Source organism: Puma concolor, chromosome E4 (assembly GCF_028749965.1).
Source record: "Puma concolor isolate L17-30 chromosome E4, mPumCon1.1.hap2, whole genome shotgun sequence".
Lineage (NCBI taxonomy): Eukaryota > Metazoa > Chordata > Mammalia > Carnivora > Felidae > Puma > Puma concolor.
In genome coordinates, this window is record NC_141683.1 from 48,815,783 (window position 1) to 48,829,349 (window position 13,567).

Sequence of the window (13,567 nt, forward strand, 5' to 3'; positions counted from 1 at the left end):
CTCAACACCGAGACCCCTGGCTTCAAGGAATAAGTGACCTTGTCCTTGTTCTAACCTTGTTCTAACTGGATGCTTGAAACAACACATACACCAGACCCCAAAGATGAAACTCATGCTCCTTCCTTTTCCAAGGCTCCTGGATGGTCCATCTGTATCTGCCCTCCCTGTATCTTCAATAAACTCTGCCTTCACCTCCTACTGGCTCATGTTTGATTTCCATCCTGCAGGACCCCCTCTGGGTCCTCAGACCAGCCTGTCAGCATCACTCTGACCATCCCACGCCGGTAACGTAGTTTTCTGTAGCTCTGTCATCAGGGGAGTATGCTTATTTGTGTAGGTAAGGCTTGGAACTAGGCAAATCCCAAGTACCCCCTCGAGGCCTTTCCTGTGAGCTGACCTCACCCAGCATTGCCCTACTCTAGGTCCCTGGCTACGCTGAGCTGCCCAGCCCGCTCATGTACACTATGCACCAATAAGCTGGCCTTGGGCAGGCCCAGTCCTCCAAGCCTGTATAACATGGGCCAGGCCCCCTGTGTAGCCTTGCCACCTACGGATCCCACCTTCTGAAAACCGCTCTGAGGCAGCAGCTGCAAAGGGTGACTATCAGTCATGAGAACAGAATGCCTGATGGGCCGCTGTGCAATCAAGGCCTGCAGGCGTCTCTTACTGAGTACACCCTGGCCAGCCCTCCCATCCGGCCTTGGCAAGGCAGTCCAGATTCTTCCCCTGTGCCTTCTACGGGAGTATGCACATTTATATAGGTTAAGGCTTGCAATTAGATACCACGTAGCCCCAAAAGCTCACTCCTGTGAGCTCACCTCCCCAGACACTTGCCCTGTTCCAGGTCCCTGGCTACTTTGATCTGCATGGCTCAGCATGTACCCCTTCAGCTGCCTTCGAGCAGTCGGGGCCCCCCAGGCCTGTGCAGCCAGGGTCTATCCCTAAATACTGCGCTGACTTAAGAATGGAGGGAGCCACCCATTGAAAATTGCTCTGAGCCATCAGTTGAAATGGGCAACAGTCAGTCCCCAGTAGACCGGCTACCTGATGAGGTCCCAGGTTTTTCTTGTAGAGTATACCACAACCAGCTTGCCCAGATTAGCCCTATCTGTAAACCAACCGGTATCCTCTAATCTTTAATCCGTAAAAATAGAGTCAATGCCTTGCTTTCTAGTATTACCTGCCGTGTCTATTTTAGCTTGTTTTGAGATCTTGAAAAATTCATACATTGGTTCCTGTACTAGGAGATGATCTCCCACTTTTCTCATTGAAGCTCATAAACTAAATTTACCCTTGGCTAAGGAGCGCGTACCTGAACCAAAAAGCGTATTTTGGACTTGGGAAGCAGGAGCCTGAGTAACACTGCAATAAAGCAGAGCTGGCAAGAAGACGTAATGCTTGCCACCATTGGTCCGTTGCAATGGCAGCCTTCTTTCCCCTGCACCCAAACTGGGCCTCAGCATTATCAACACAAAGCTCCAGGCAGATCAGATTATAAGCCACTTAAATGTATGTCCCATCCGGTCATAAAAGAAAGCAGCAGCACCCTGACTTCCAAACACGGGGCATTTTGCTTTGTTTCTACTAAAAAATTAAATGAGGCCGCCTGGGTGGCTCTGTCGGTTAAGCGTCCTGCACCTGGTTTCGGCTCAGGTCATGATCTCATGGTTTCATGGGTTGTAGCCCCACATGAGGCTCCATGCTGGCGGGGCAGAGCCTGCTTGGGATTCTCTCTCTCTCTCTCTCTCTCTCTCTCTCTCTCTCTCTCTGCTCCTCCTCTGCTCACACTCTGTCTCTCTCAAAGTAATTAAATAAACTTTTAAAAAATGAAATAAATGGGCTTGGCCAATATTCATGTCAAATTTCTCGGCATTCCCCTTCTCTATGCAGCCGTGACTGCTTCTCCGTTTGCTTCTTATGGATGTCGACGAATGTGCCTTATTCCAATTAGCTGTCTTGTGTTACCAAAACTAAATCTTTTTAATTTTTCTCAGTCGACTGATGCCTGGTCAGTTCCAAAAAGAGCAAGTGTATAGAAGTGGCCTGTGTCATTAATGATGGGACAGGAAACTGCCCTCATTTAACAATACATTCAAGAGCCAAAGAGCTAAAAGCAAAGAACATAGAATTGAATAGTCATTCCCAAGATCTGCAATAGGTTTGCAGCAACATGATTTTTTAATACATAAATTCACCACTAGAGGATGTTACATACTTCAAATAAATTGCAACCCACTGAAGCCTCCATACTGTGAAAAGTGGCTGATGAGGAAGAGAGGTGCTATGAATGATTTACTTACTGTGGGAATTACACTTTTAAATAGTATATAATAAAAATGATGTCAAGTCTGAAATTGCAATCTGGGTAACTGAATGGTTGATACAGAAGCTGACAAAGATTCTTGACCAAACTTTAGTCAGGCTCCTCAGCCTTTTCGTAGGCTCATCTAAGCACGTTCTTATAAAATACAGCTTTAGCAAGAACCTTTCTAAATCAGTTTAATCTGGAACCCCCACCCTCATATCTGATCTGGCTCCCTCCAGGGGATGTCTGATCACCCCAGCCTGTCTTCGGCAAGAATCCTGTTAGGACAGTTTAACCAGAACCGCCCCCCCTCCAACCCTGATGTTTCCTCTTAGTATGCATCCACCGACCCCCACCCTGCTCCTTGCCTATAAATTCCTCCCTGCCCGTGCTGTATTCAGAGTTGAGCTCTCCCCGCCCCACCCCCCCACTGTAAAATCCCACTGCAATGTTCCCTACACCTATCAGGAGGGTCCTGAATAAAGTCTGCCTTACCATCCTTAACAAGTGTCACTGAATATTTTTTTTCTTTAACAAAGTACCTTCATCAAGCTACATGAAGAAAGGATACAAGCTACTGAATGACCCTTCGCTACTTTATGAAAAGGAAACAGAGTGGACAGATCCCGTTTTGTACAGGTGCTGGGCACTCCTTACTGAGAAATCCACCCACATGGGATATGACTTCAGGGCCTGGCGAAGCCTGCATACCCACAAACACTAAAATCGAGACACTGTCTTTTTTGACCTGTAGTCTGACATTTTGCAGGTTCCCTAATTTTCTAATATCAATACAGATCAATATTTGAGATGAACCATCAATGTAGTAATGTCTTGTATTGTCGTGTTAACCTAAGATGCCATTTTAGGTTCTCATTTTGAGTTAACAACCCTCTGTAACTCCAAACACATAACAATAATAGATAAAATATTTCAAGGGAACTTTAAAAATACAGAGCCAGGCTCAAAAACAAAAAAAGCATCTTTGAGGATCAGAAACAGAATAAAAACCAGGTGGTGAGATGGGCTGAAACCACATGGATGTTGCATCCAGTCAGGCAGGGGCTGCTGGACACTTGAACACGAGTGTTCCCGGCAAGGCACCCAAGTTCAGTTACATAAGCAAGACGGCTTATTGGCAACCCCTGCCAAATTGGTGGCGTTACACTGCAAATATTCAGTAATTATTTCGTTTCCAGGAGCCTTTTAAAAAACATCTAGTTTGAATGCTAGTACAGAAGTATGCTACAAGTCAGTTTCATAATCTCTTCTATTTTTTCCACATTTTTACTTGAATTCTAGTTAGTTAACACATTTGGTTTCAGGTGTAGAGTTTACTGATTCATCACGTCCATATAACACATATAACACACGGCGCCCATTCCAACAAGTGCCCTCCTTAATCCCCATCACCCATTTAGCCCAGCCCCCACCCACCTCTCTCCAGCAACCCTCAGTTTGTTCTCTATAGTGAAGAGACTCTTCTGGTTTGCTTCCCTCTCTTTTTTTTCCCCTTCCCCTATGTTCATCTGTTTTAGTTCTTAAATTCCACATAGTTTAATAATCTCTTCTGTGTCATGTAGTTTGTCTTTGGCTGAACAAGGTCAATATGAACGTGCCCCACTAGCTTTCTGCTTATCGACGGTAATTTTATTACATGATGTGGGGCTATAATTACTCACCAGACACATTACTAAATAATGTGAACAGTAATCATATGCTTCTGGTTACTGAATTCCCATGTTGGTTCTATTGTCAATGATAATGGCATGACACTTTACCCAAAAATCGCTCTTGGGGTGCCTGGGTTGCTCAGTCGGTTGAGCATCCTACTCTTGATTTTGGCTCAGGTCATGATCCCAGGGTCATGGAATCGAACCCCATGTCAGGCTCTGTGCTGAGTGTAGTGCCTGCTTAAGATTTTCTCTGTCTCTGTCCCTCTCCCCTGCTTGCACACGATTGTGCTCATTCTCTCTTTCTCTCTTAAAAAAAGATAGTGGGATGACTTGTTCAGGTCCATATATAGAGGAAGGATGAGAACTTGTAGATTTATGTTGCTTAGTGTTTCAATTAGCTCTCCATACACCAACCCCACCTGTAAGCATCAACTCAAAGGAATCTTCAGTCATCCAGAGAAAACATACCATACTAAAAAGCAAAAGCAAACAACTTTATTTTACAGGAGGGAAGAGTGTGCAGCTGTATTGGGGGAAAATTAGCACATAACCTTTTGCTTACCATTTTCACTCAGTTTTCTTTTTCATCCTCTGATGCCCAGTGATCTTGGAATCACAGGCTCTATCGAATGCGTACAGCAGATGCCTACGGGAGGAGTAGAAATGCCCTTGTGGAAAACACACATGCACACGCCAACACACACACAACTACGCATTGTCATTTGCAATTTGCTCTAACCTGACATTTTTTAAATATTGAAAAGTGGAGTGAGCACTGGTTGCTTTGGTCTGGAATGATGCAGATGAATGAAAATGACCTGGTGGGCTGTGGCTACGTGGTGAGGGAATCAGTTTCACCGCATACGCCTGCCCGGATTGGTTATCCCACTGCAATGCTGTCCGTGGCCACCCTGCCCAGGCACACCAAGTCCACATTCTTCTCCTCCTCAAAGAGGTCACGGGCTGGCCACATTCTGGCCTCCTGGCCACAGCCAAGGCAATGAAGTGCCAGGGCTTTGGCTGTCAGCTGTGCGGGGTACAGACACAAATGCCTGTGTGACCGAGGTGTGCTACATACGGTCCAGCACCTGTACACGCAATTATTTTTGTAGACGCACAAAGCCATGGCAAGACCTGCATCTTGTCCTCCTAGTGGCCACTCCTGGGGTTTCTTCATTTAGTCCAGTTAGTGCCTGTGGGTCCAGTGTCTAAGAAACTGACACTCAAGTGGGAATTATACTCCTCCTTTTTAAAAAAATATTTACTTATTTTTGAGATAGAGAGTGCAAGAGGAGGAGGGGCAGAGAGAGAGGGAGGGAGAGAATCCTGAGCGAGCTCCACACTGTCAGCACGAAGTCTGACGCGAGGCCAGAACCCACCAACCATGAGACCATGACCTGAGCCGAAATCAAGAGTTGGAGGCTTAACCGACTGAGCCACCAGAAGCCCAACCCCTTTTATTTTTGAAGTGCCTTCTGCCTACATGTTTTCTGTAGCTCAGACATCTTCCTTTTGCAGAGAAGCAGCAGGGGCTTGGGTTTTCTGAAAGGACTGAGAAGACAAAGGCCCTTGCCCTTGAACCTGTGCAGGTGATTGACTCCATAACAGTTGCCAAACACTAGCGGGGTGGGCGGGGTCTGCCAAGGCTGGCTCTGCTGTGTGATGAACACCTCCGACTCCAAGACTGTCTGGTTATTCTTCAAAACTGGGCATTTTTGTTTCCTGTCAGATGGTTTCTGTGAAGTGCACTGAGGTGGGAATAGATGTGACGGCCTCTGACAGTCTTCTAGAGCCTAGGACTCCATGATCCTAATGGCCAGGAGCAAGTCTTGTCGCCTATCTTCTTTCTCCTCTTGGCTCTTTAATTCACCACATTGTCTATGTCGGCTTTCCCAAGGCTCTCGCCTTTCACCTAGCACGTCCTCAGACTATCTGCATCCATCCCTGGCTGAATTTCAATCTGTCTTCACTGCCTACAAATCACCTTGATCAATGGTTTCTTGCCCCCACTGACCTAGAACTCATCTGTTACAAACCTAATACCTGTGTTCCCCCAAAATTCACATGCTGAAATTCTAACCCCCCAATGAGATGGTTTTAGAAGGTGGAGCCTTTGGGAAGTAATTAGGTCATGAGGGTGGACCTCTCATGAATGGGATAGTTTCCTTATAAAAGACATTTTGGAGATCTCTCTTGTCCCTTCCACCATGTGAGGACACAGTGAAGAGATGGCTCTCTATGACCTGGGAAGCAGGGCCTCAGCAGACACGAAATCTGCTGGTGTCTTCACCTTGGACTTCCCAGCCTCCAGAACTGTGAAAAAGAATTGTTGTTTAAGCCACGCATCCTATGGTAATTTGTTACAGCTGCCTGAACTGACCTAGACACCGTGCTTGGTAATCTCACTCTTCCTCTCTAAGCTGAGGACAGAATCCAGCTGGAGAGAAGTGCTGAGGCTAGTATCAACTTCCTAAAGTCATTGTGCCACATTTCATGGGCTGATGAACCCTTGTCTCTGCCTTGCCAGTCTGAGACCACCAGACTTACTCTCCTATTACATGTTTTAATCCAGGACAAGCAAATCCCTGGAAGGTTTTTACCTGTGAAAATGTGCATTCATTCTCTGTCCCAGAGTAGAAACCCCTTGAGGGCAGGTGTGCACTTTTCATTTCTATTTCTCTAACACCTAGAACAATGTTTATCCCCTGGTGTCAGGTTCCCCAACAAATGTTAGTTGAATGAACAGTTGTGCCTGCGTTAGCCCTACTCACTAATGGCTATTTTTCAAAATCTGTGCCCTTTTGGCTTTTCCGCACATGTCAGCTCACAAGCTCTTTGGCTCACCCTTAGAATCGGAGTTGGGTCACACGGTTGAAGTTGTGGACACAGGCGCAGAGGGAACCAAGGGAATGACAGTTTCTGACCACTTACCTGAATATGTAACAAATGCAACATAAAGTTACACCTGAGTCAGATTTCTGACAACCAAGTTATTTTTTCTTTACCGAAATGTTCTGACTTCTGTCCCTGGGACAACCTCTGAGAGCTGGAAAGGCAAGTGGAACCCAGATTCCAGGGACAAGGATAGGGGTGAGGAGCCTCCAGGTGCCCAGGTCCAGCTCATGGGTCAACCAGTGGTCACATCCTCTCAATGACCTCCCACAACACTTGAATAACCAATAGGTTCTTTACACTTTGACTGTAAGATTCTTTGCCTAGAAGCCTCTAAGTCAAGAGGCTGTAGGGAAAGGAGGGCATGAAATACTACAAAGAAATGACTGAAGTGGTCATATAGTCAAAACCCTTCACTTTACAGATGGGAAAACTGAGGGACTAAGTGAGGGACTAAGTGAAGACCATGTGGTTGTCACTGCAAAACTGAGACCAGGGGGTGTCTGGTTGGCTTAGATCAACTTCAGCTCAAGTCATGATCTCACAGCTTGTGAGTTCAAGCCCCACACTGGGTTCTGTGTTGACAGCTCAGAGCCTGGAGCCTGCTTCAGATTCTGTGTGTGTCTCTCTCTCTCTCTCTCCCCCTGCCCCGCTTGCACTCTGTCTCTCTCTCAAAAATAAACATTTAAAAAATGGTTAAAACAAAGCAAAACAAACAAACAAACAAGCAAACTGAGGCCAGAACCGAAATCCTGAGCCTTAGGCCACTGTTCATTCTGTTGTGGAGAAACCTAGCAAGTGAACTAGAGAAGCCCAGTATTGCACAGAACCTACTGTGATATCACAGACATAGATTGGGGGGGGGGGGCAAGAGAAGGGTAAAAATGTAGAGCTTTGGGGCGCCTGGGTGGCTCAGTCGGTTAAGCGTCAGACTCGATATCGGCTCAGGTCATGATCTCACAGTTCGTGAGATCCTGCTTAGGATTCTCTGTCTCCCTCTCTCCCTCCTCTCTCTCCCTCTCCCAAAATAAATAAATAATTTTTTTAAAGTAGAGCTTTGCATTCAGAGTTAAATTGCCATCGACTTTCAAAAGGGAAAACCTCCAGTTACAAGATAAATAAGTCATGAGGATCTGATGTACAGCATGGTAACAACACCGTGTTATGTATCAGAAAGTTGCCAGGAGAAAGTAGATCTTAAAAAGCTCATCACAACACAACACTAACAAATTTATAACTATATGTGGTGATGGACGTTAATTAAATGTATTGTGGTGATCATATTGCAATATATACAGATGTCCAATCATTAGATGGTACACCTAAAACGAATACAATGCTCTAGGTCATTTATATATCTACTTTTTTTAAGTTAAATAAGTAAAAGAAACTACTGTTGAACTCTCCTGTGATATGAAAGAGTGCTGTTTGCCTCAGTTTGCAGCTTTATCAGCATTCTGGACTTGTCTCAGAGTACGCCCCATCCGCACCCCCAAATATGTCATGCTTATTGTCTAAAGCACTGAGAGGGGCAGGACCAGCAGCCTGGCAGAGGCCTGAAGGAGGAGGGGCTGAAGGACACCCTGGAAGGGAGGCTTCCCTCTGGTGTTCGCTTGGTCCTCCTACCCACGAGATTCACAGTACTATCCTCCTCCGTCACCAGCTCACTCTTCTGCTCCCCGTGTCCCCAGAGCCACAACAGCCCTCCAGGCGCCAGCCAAGGTGTGTGGGGAGCAGGTAGGGCCGCTTCAGCGCTTCCAGGAGCCCGAGGGCCTCTGTGGGGTCGGGAGCAGATGAGGCTGGCTGGGCAGAGCTTCCGGGCAGGGGAGGCACAAGAGCAGGGCCTGAGGTGGAGCCGGATAAGGAGGGAGGCACCGTGCAGTCTCTGAGAGGTAGACTCTAGTTTGTACACGTGCTTGCTTGTTCCCCACGCTCCTGCCTAAGGGCAAAGCCACTGTGGCCACTGCTGTGGCAGGAGACTGCCAAGTCCTGAGAAATGGCCATGGCTCTGTGTGTCTGCAGCCTTGCCCAGACCACTCAGAGAACTTCAAGGAGCAACATGCTCCCGTTTCAACGCCAAGGCCTTTAAGAGGCTACGGTGGGTGCCACTCCATCCAGGTCAGTCTGGGACTCTTGAAAAATGTGCATCTGAGAAAAGCCAAGCCTTGAGCTGCACATGGGAGCCTTTAGGGTCCTACTTGTTCACAGCTGGCTATCAAAGCAAGAGGCATGGGGGCAGGGGGGTTGCATGAGCTGATTTCGGGAAGCGTCACACTGGAAGAACCAATAAATGACCAGCTCCTTTCGTCAGGGTTGGTCCTGGCTGCTGAGTAAATCCCAAAATAGATGGAGCTTAGCGAGGAGGTGATGGAGAAACCGGAAGACTCAGATGTTCCCAAAGAAGCGCAGCCTCGAATGGTCCAGACTTTGTGCTCTGGATCCAGGAGCAGATGAAGAAGACTGTGGCAGCTCTGAGAATGGTCCAAGGGGTGCTGCCCAACAGGAAGCCTAGGACCTTGCTCAGATTCCCCAGCTACCTACTTTGTTGCAAACTGGCGGTGGGATCATGTTTTCCAGGGAGGCAGACTATAACCTCATTAAATCCCTGCCATCATCATGTGCTTTGGGCTAAATAAAGCCCAATATTTCATCTTCTCAAGTGTTGGAACTAAATAAATGCCACTTAAAAGACACATATAAAGGGGAAGGGGGGCATTCTTCTCTCCCTGAACTCGATTTGTCTAGTCCTCTTGTATTTATGGTATTATTCTATTTCTTTCTCTCCCCTTCTGAATACACCTGACTTTTAAAAAATATTAAGAACGGCCTAATGAAAGGGAGAAATGCATCCTGCTTCCTTTAGCAGACTCTGGCTGACTGCAAAGAGTGTGCACAACACTGCACCAGGTGCCGGGGCTCATGTGGTGGTGAATCCAGCCCTCCAGGAACATTCTGTCTGCCAAGGAAATAGAGGGCACCTCAAGTATCAGTGCTCCAACCTAGAATGCTCTTCTGGCTATCCAGAAAACAGGACAGCTTACTGCAAGTGTCGACAGAGGAGTAAAACACTGAATCATGGAAAAGGTTCGAAGGACAGGGGAAATTTGCACTGGTGGAGATGGGAGTGTGGGGCGGGAGTTGCAACTGAAAAGTCGTTCCAGGTGGGATGAACAGGATCTAGAAAATTCCTGGTGTTGTTGTTTTACCTTTTTGGTGGGGAAGGCACGGACCCTTTTTGGATACCCAATACACACGCATTTATGTTGAATCCCAGTGGGTTCATAAACCCCATGCGCATTCAAACATGCGCATGGTTGGGTCCTGGGGGACGTCTGGCAATGCTAGTGTGCTCCTTCCCTGCTCCCTTTCCCTCCCCTCTCCGTGGCTAGTGCTCCACCCGCTGTGGACCATGAGACACCTGAAGGGGACAGGTGGCTGCTCAGCGGAGCAGGCCCCCAAGGTCTGCTGCCAGGAAGGATAGTGAGGCTGCCCTCATGCACGGCTACTGCCTGGGGACCCCCGAGTGGTCCGCATGAGGCCCCTGCCGTCCATCCAGTTGGGTGGCACAGCCCAGGACCTGAGCGTGCTGGCAGCCACCCACTGCACCTACTCTTACAGCTGGTTCATTCTCTCCACTGTCCAAAGTCTCTTCCTTTTCGTCTTAAAATATGCTGCCTGCCCAGTCCTCCCCCACTTTTCCCGCCGGATAGGCTGCAAAACTACTTTCCAACACATTTATCTTTGGAGTTTCCTTGAAGACACGTTTTGTTTAGGAGATTCCATAGTGGGGGCAGGGAGGTGAGGATCCCTCATCACCCTGCCTTCCTACGGCTTTATTTAGCCTCAGACTTCCGGCAGGAAGGGCACCGGGAGGGCCCCCTGAAAGCATCGTTTTCATGCAGAGATAAAACATAGCTGTTAAAAATAATTGAATCATGCATGGTTACAGAGTTTCTGTTTTGGGTGGCGGAAAGCTTCAGAAACAGTGGTGATGGTCGCACAAGCTTGGGAAAGTAATTAATGCCACTGAATCGTCCACCTCAAAATGGTTAAAATTGCAAATTTTATGTTTTATATATATATATATATATATATATATATATATATATAATGATACGAACCGCTGTTGGCTGACATTGTTTTTCCCTGTCGTCTTCCCGTCGTTGGCCTGGTGCAGAGAAAACTGCTTCCCACTCAAAGCCGAGAAGGCCCTTTGCCTGTGGAGGGTCCCTTGGGAGGCCCCACGGCAGCCAGCCGTGTTCCAGCCCCAAGAGTGGAGGGATTCAAACGTAGCAGCATCTTACAAGGTTCACGACGGGCCCAGGCGGCCAGACAACCCAGCGTCTCTTCCGGTGGAGACCAGAGCACAGACTTCCCCCGGGGCCCCGCCCACAGCCGCTGCGCGCGCACCTGCATGCAACTACCCAGCATGCCCTATTCTCGGGCACGGTCCTGGTGTACTTTTAACTCAGTGGGAAAAAACTCGTTTCAAAGTGTGGAGTCACAAAATTCACAATAATACAACCAGGCAGACCCTGAAGTTGCGTGTCTGCTCCCATCTCATCGATTCCCCACTCCCTCCCAAAGGAAACCAGTTTTATTAGTTTTTGATGTATTCTTCCAATCCCTATCTCAGGCACATCTATTACCATTTTCTCCCTTATTTAAAGTGTTGAATTCTTAATTTTTCTCTCTTGAGTTCCTCCTCATTTATTGTCACTTGTACCTAACTCCTCCTGGGACGGGGGTACTGGGGGGCCGGGAGGGGTGAGAGGGAGGTAGAGGCAGGAGAAGGGTGAGGGTGCCGTTAAGACCCTTGGAATGCAGGGACCTGGGGTTTGCAGACCTCTGATTGTCGTGGATCCCTTCGGTCAGGCTCTATACCTAAGGAAAAAGAATCCAGAGGACATTGTAAAGAGGGTCAGGCCTCCGCTAGAATTCCAAGATGGTTAATTAGACTCAGCACACAAATCCTCTAAGGGCAGAGGTCTTTTTTTTTTTTTTTTTTTTTTAGAAATAAGGATGTTGTTGGGCAGAAAACTGTGGCCCAAGGCAAAACCCAACCCAGGAGGATAGGTAGATATCAGATGGGTTGAAGTGGATGCAGGAGCTGGCAGGCCAGCACTGGAGCACAGCGTTCCTCCAGGTGCTCGGGGGCCTGGGGCCAGGGCCCGATGAGCCACATCATCTTCTGCGGAGACCTGGAAGGGAAGGTGATGTCAAATGTCCAGTGTGATCCAGCCACCAAGTCTCTGGACTTTTACCCCTGTGAAGACCGGAACTGTTCTGCCCACTGGGTGGGAGCCAGTCAGTCAGGGGGAGAGGGCTGCCTCAACTCCTCTCCTCTCTTAGCTGTGGCTGGGTTCCTTGGTGGTGGTGGTGATGTGTGTGTATGTAGAACAGGGGTGGGCATTGATAACAGAATACAGAGGAAGTGGGATAGCCAAGGGCTTTCCTGGAGGCCTGGGCAAAGCCTCCCACAGGGACCGGCCACCCTTGGTAAAGGACTTCGCGGGAAGTGACCTCACCTGGGGTTGTGGGGGCAGTCCTCTGGAATAAGGGGTGACTTCTGCCTTGGTTGGAACATCCTGGCTGGATGTTCATATCCTAAGCTTTAGGCAGACTTCAGGGCTGCCCAACAAGTGGGCTAAGAAGCAGAACGTATTATCTATAAGAACATACATGACAAGTGGGTTTATCCTGAATGTATCTGAATATGCTTGTTGGACAATAATTTCACTTATGTGGAGAATGTTGACCTTTTCATAGCCTGCATGTGGCTACTTTCAATGATCTTGCCTTTTGGAGATTGGGAACAGGAAGGTGGAAAGGCCATCCTCCACTCCGCTTCTGTCCCTCTACCCAGGACTCTGTCCTGCCTGAGGATTCCTGCCTGAGGAAGAGTTAAAGAGACTCCTCCCTGGGTTTGAGTTACGGCCTCCTCAACTGTGGGTAACAGTACAAACTGGTCACCTGGAGAAGGCCTCTCCCTTTGCTTGGGCCTGTATGTTTGGGGGAGAGTACAGAGGGCTTTGTGAGGAGGGTCAGGCGTCTGTTTAACCTTGACTTGCTTACTTAGATCCAGAACACAAATCATTGGGGCACCTGAGTGGCTCAGTTGGTTAAGCATCCAACTCTTAATTTCGGCTCAGGTCATGATCCCAGGGTTCTGGGATCAAGTCCCACATGGGTCTCCACACTGAGCCTAGAGCCCGCTTAAAATTCTTTCTCTCCCTCTGCCTCTCTGCCCCACTCATGCTCTCTCTCTTTCTTAAATAAAAACAAATTTAAAAAGATGTCTTAAACCTCCATGACCAAAGTGTCCAGGAGTATAGGTATAGGTTTTATTTCCTCCCATGTAAAAGTACCCACTAAGCCCCGTAAGAAAAGGGGAAAGGCAGAGGCACCAGGAGCTGCCCCAGTGAAGCCCGGTACCACCTGCACCCACGGCAGGCACAGGACAGAGATGAAGGCAAGTGGTGCAGAAGGTTGGTTGGTGGCGCTTGGCAGGCTGTCTGAATCCTGCCGGCCACTCTCCTCCAGGGGGCTAAGTGCAGGGGGCCTGGCAAGTGCACTGCCTGGCAACTCTCTCACAGAATGGGCAGGATTGGGCCTCAGGGTCTTATTGTCCCAGAGTTCAATCTCCTGGCACCAGTCAAGTTGCCTTAACTCATCCTGAAGTGGGAACAAGTCC

General features: G+C 48.1%; 1 long non-coding RNA gene across 1 annotated transcript; it reads left to right on the top strand.

The window, feature by feature from the left end:
• The first annotated feature begins 8,425 nt into the window (after positions 1-8,425).
• Positions 8,426-11,514, top strand: LOC112857745 (uncharacterized). Its single transcript, XR_003223351.2, has 3 exons — positions 8,426-8,595; positions 9,185-9,957; positions 11,051-11,514. It is a non-coding gene; the product is annotated as an uncharacterized LOC112857745 (long non-coding RNA).
• Positions 11,515-13,567: the final 2,053 nt, after the last annotated feature.